Here is a 5,600-nt window from a genome sequence, read left to right as displayed (position 1 = left end):
TGTAGCAATCACACACCCTTATCCCACCACCAAGATACTTAAGAACTGCCTAGGGGACACTGAGGCACCAACACAGTGTTCAGAGCAAACATTAAGAACAGTCCCAGTTTGTCACATCAATGTATACATTTCATACAGACATACACAAAAAGTCAGTGGACATGCTTTTACATGAACACAGATGTATCCACAACACCAACATACACACACAAGAAACCAGTACATATGCACACACTTCAGGAGACACAGACATACATACAGTACCCATGCATATACACTCAGAGACCCTCTCACACAGAACATTTGGATACATGGCCTTGCCTAGTCCTCTTTCTTTGGGACACTTCCTCTTTTATTTCCTTTCTGCTGCTGTATTTGCCCAGCTGGTCAACACTTTAAAAAAAATAGTATTTAAACACCACTCTCTTTTACCCTGGTTCTCAAGCACATGTAGCAAAATCTCTTCGTTTGCCAGCTAATCAAAATAATATTGTATAGAACATGTGGCTGCTTTAACAACACCAGCTTAGCACTTCCTTAGGTCTCTTCAGGGATGGGCTCTGGCTGCTAGTTTTAAATTAAATGAATGGAAGGAGGGTTTATTAAAATATGGACAAATCTTCTGAATTTGGGCCTCCATCTTCCAAAGGTCTGGCAGGGACTGAGAATGCTGCTGTCTGTATATGGTAAGTCTACACTGAAGGAAAAAACACCCACAGAAGCAAGTTGCCAGGCCTGGGACAACTGACTCCAGTTTGCTCTTTGAGGTTAAAAATTGCAGCATAGCCATTCCCATGCTCAGACTGCAGCTGGACTCTGAGACCCACCCCACTCATTGGCTTTCAGATCCCAGCTCCAGTAAAGTGCAAGTCTACGCTGCTCTTTTTAGCCTTGTAGCATGAGCCCTGGGAGCCCAAGTCAGTAAACCTGGTTTGGCAGAGTGCTGAGACCTGATAGGTGGGTTTGCCCTCTGATCAGGGTAGCCTCAATTAGTTCCCCCAGTGAGGGCTGATTGAATAATTAGGTAATCAGAAGGAGAGGATGGGGAGGTAATAAACTAATTAGCCCTCAGCTGGCTAACCTGATAAAAACCAGGAAGGCAGCATTATGGGGAGGACAGGGCTAACTGAGTCTAGAATGAAAAAGCTTCTCTAGGGAGATCTTTTTTCCACCCGGGCCCTAGTAAAGAGGGGGTGAAAGATGCATGGATGTAAAACTGTGATGTTGCATTATACTGGTGGTGGTAGAAGGGTTTAGAATAAAATACAAACTGAACTCTAAAAGAAAGTGTGTCTGAGCAGTCTCTGGGGTATCTAAGAACAGGGACAGAGCATTGCCTGGTCAAACCCAGGCTCTGAGACTCCGGGTTGTTTTGGAGGGTTTTTTTGGTTGTGTAGACATACTCATGGTTCAGTATTTTGCGTTATACAGTTCTTCAGGCCCAAAATACACCAGGTCAATTGGGCTGGATCCAAATGTCATTGAAGCAGATGAAGACTCTTATTGACTTGGGTTCTGGCCATTATGAGGTGGGGGAAGCTCCTTCCTCAGTTCCCACAGCAGGCTATCAGCTTACACCATGTAGCATAGGTTGTGGAATAACCACTGGGCATGTATAAATGCTACTAAGCTCTCTTTAAACACTAACAGGTTCTTCCCAGCTTCCACTCTATCCTTACTGTTTATCCCACACACCCAAAACACGATCATCTACAGCAGCATTAATTCACAGGGTCACTTCTGAATGGGAAAGTTCCTGGAATCTTGTATTCAGCCAGGGTGCTTCAGTGCCAAACAGAACATTGACCAAAAAAAAAAAATGGAAGGAGTTCAGAGAAGAGCTCCGGAAATGATCAGGAAAGTTGAATGAGGAAAGATTTAAAAAGTTAGGATGTTATGACTTGTCTAAACGATAGCTAAATGGTGGGGAAACATGGCAAAAGTCTATAGCTACTGGAAGGGTGTAAACACTCTAGAGGGAAAGCTATTCTTTACAATGGTCTACAGAGCTCTTTTTCACCCCTCCTGAGGAAGACAGAAGAGCAAGCAAATATAATTTGATGTATTTTATATGTGGTACTTAAAATGATGTCAATATACAAATAAATGGTGTTGCCCTTGACTTTGTGGCAAGTTGTCCATGGGTCCCGATGGTGTTGCAAAAGATATAGTGGTGTATAAAAAGATAAGGCAAAAGCAACGACTGTTGTTCAACCTCCCTGAAATTCTGTGGGTATGTTAATCATTGTCATCTCTACCGGGCCTTTTAGTAGCCTGTTCATCTTTTTTCCTTCTTTTGTCAACAATGCCTCCAAAGCAGCAGGTGTGGCACTTCAAAAAGAAGCCAATTAGCTGTGAATTCCAAGGTCACAAAGACAGCTCTGGCATACACACCACCAGGTAATTGAAAAGGTTTCCACTTATCTCCATCACCAGGTCACCAGATCACAGAAAAATTAGTGACTCATTTGTTATTGCAAACATACGCAGTAAACAACTTCAAGGGATGCTTAGAGCTTCCTGCCCCAGCTTTCTATATAGGGGAAGTACCTAGTACGTTCCAGGCAGGCAAAGAAATCCAGTTCAAGATTTTGTCTTTCCAGGGGCTCTAACCAGACTGGATTCCATGAGGACATAAAAAAATCCAGTCCAACTTCCTCTACTATTTATGTCAAATGAATGAACTGACAGAGAAAATTCTCTTTCAGTGTCTGACATGAGTGCACGGCTTGCTCACTGGGATTTTTCACCAGCCACATGCAAATCCTGCACTGGATTTTAATGCCTCTTGGGAAGTGGATGGGATTAGCTAGTGCCCCTGGGAAGAGAAGCTCCAAGGAATGTAGGAGTTGCCATAGCAGATCAGATCATACTTCCACATCTCCTTCCATCCCGAGGCAGATTTTCATTTTTTTCCTTTAAAACAGAAATAGCAACAAAAGCAAATTGAACAAATCTTGCCTTGTCTTTCCTGGAAATCACAATTGTAAACGGCACCATCACCATGTCTTGCTCTCAAGGGTTGGTAGTGCAATGACATCCAGTCACCAAAACTGTGATACTGATGTTAAAACATGAGAACCTTTTGCTTTTGTCCTGATAGGGATAAAGTGCTGAGACCAGGACTGGATGTAAGATGCACAAATTCATAGAGTTTAAGGCCAGAAGGTGCAATTAGATCACTTAGTCGGACAACCTATATAACACAGGCTACAGAATTTCACCCAGTTACACTGTATTGAGCCCAACAACTTATGTTTGGCTAAACATCTTCCAGAAAGGCATCTGGTCTTGATTTGAAGACTTTCAAGAGATGGAGAATCCACCACTTCCCTTTAGAGTTTGTTCCAAATTTGTCTTATTTCTCATTTCAATGTGCCTGGCTTCTGCTTCCAGCCATGGGTTCTTATTCTTTCCTTCTCTGCTAAATAAGGGTCAAACCACTTAGGCAGCTACCGAGGGCGCTGACTTTTTAGGAGTAGCTCCAGCCCACAACTTTCCTCCCCATCCAGGACAGCTTTTGGGGGGGTGGGAAAGTGTTCTTCTTTAGGGATGATCCCAGCACTATGTCTACACTGCACCAAAAGCATTGAAATGTCTAGCTCCAATCCTGGCCTAGCCAGTCAGGTGGAATAATTGCCATGAGAGCAACATTTCATACTGTTCAGATGAGTGACACAAACTCCAAAGTAAAAGTCAACTTTATTCTCATATAAAGTAAGAAAATGAACAGCCTATTTTAAGCACATCATTTGGTCAGATGTTATCAAGACATAATCCCACACGGTGAGCATGCCCTGACCACCATGTTTTAAACCTGGCATCCCAGAAGTTCACATTTCTACTGGGCTTTTGTTACAGAGCATAGATGTCAGGGGTACTTGGTGTTGATGGCGGGCGGGGGGGGGAGAAATATGCAGTTCATTAATTCACGTTTGGTTTTAATGTGGACATCTGGACAACCCAGGTCATTGAATTAGCTGCTTTCAGCCTTCCATTTTCCAGCACATCAGATAGATTTGTAAAGGGAAAACTTGTTAAACGATCTTTATTGTCAATGCACAAAAGTGGCATCAGACAGAGTCAAAAGGTGTTTGTGCGTGATGCAGGAGCCCTGCGGATGCTTGGAAAGTAGGCACTTCTGAATATATCTGAGCAGCTCTAAAGGCATTTGTGCATGGGACATCAGATTTTCTCACGAGCACCAAGTGAACTTTTGCTGCTTCCCACATCTAAATCTCTTTCAGATCATTTGGAGATTTCACCAACTTCCCCTCCCCCAGTACTCAAATTTTGTTTTTGATGATTCTGGAAAATTTGGTCTCATGCTTGTCAGGGAGGGGCCTGAACCTAGAGCCAACATCTACACACCCCCAAAATGTTGGGAGAGTTCAGTTCATCATTAGGATCTGAATCCAGGTTTTGCTGCAGTAGGGTCATCGCTAATAGTAATATAATAAAATGGTTGGTTGCTGTCAGAACTACACAAGCAAGGAGAGAGACTTGAGGCCTGATCCAAAACCCACTCAAATCAAAGCAAAGACTGAGTTCAAAGAGCTTTGGTTCATGACCTTGACAGATTAAGGCAATTTACCCTTAGTCCATTTAGACTGGATGCAACAAAACAAAACAGCTTTACAGCCTTTTCCTCCTGGGCTAGAGGTAGATCCAGCTGTTAAATTTTAAGATTTTGGTTCCAGTTGGCTTTTCTTTCTTTAAACAGCAGCTGAATCTTGATTCAAACTTTGCAGCTGTCCTCCATCAAAGGCCATCCCAAACCTCTGATCCAAACACCCACACCCCAAATCTTAGAGATAGTCCAATCAAGTTCCAAACTTTAGTGGATCAGGCCCCTCTCTAATTATTAGATATTCAAATATTATTTTTCAACATGGGGCTGGGGGGATTCTATGCTCCAATATTGGAAACATAGAGAAAGGATGTTGGGTTTTTTTTGGTGAGCGTGAGGGATGAGGCCACTTGCCAACAGAAGAAAGAAAGAAAGAAAGAAAGAAAGAAAGAAAGAAAGAAAGAAAGAAAGAAAGAAAAAGAAAAACTTAATTGTGGCTTCACTCTAACCCACCACATTCTTTTTTCTCCCAGCATGTCACAGTGACAGGTCGACAAACTTGTGAGTCCTAAAGTAAACATGATGACCAAAGTCCTCTCTTCTGGAGGCAGTTAGATACAAGATTGTGAGGAATCTCCCCACGTCAAGGCAATGCCTTCTGGCCATGACCAGTATCCATTGGGAAAGTAGGAGACCCAAAGGGTTCTACATATGGAGCCAGCTGAGTGGTTTGGATAGAAGCGGGCTGTCTTGTAAATGTTTAAGCTACAGAGAGCCCTACCCCCAAAATACATTATAAATCAGTTCATGTGGTTGGGGCAGGGGAGTGAGATTTGAGGCTCAGCTACTGAATGCTAGTCACATCTCTGGTTTGGAACCCTTACTGCAAATGAGAAGATTCTCTCATGCCACAAGGTGTGTCCCTTCCTTTGCATGTGCCAATGGTGAAGAGACACACCGGAGCAGGACTTAACCAATTCACAGAGTCCTCCTTCCAGTGGCTGAACCTGCTATGTGTATATCCTATATC

This window comes from Chelonoidis abingdonii, chromosome 21 (genome assembly GCF_003597395.2).
Source record: "Chelonoidis abingdonii isolate Lonesome George chromosome 21, CheloAbing_2.0, whole genome shotgun sequence".
NCBI lineage: Eukaryota > Metazoa > Chordata > Testudines > Testudinidae > Chelonoidis > Chelonoidis abingdonii.
Note: the sequence above shows the minus strand (reverse complement) of the source record.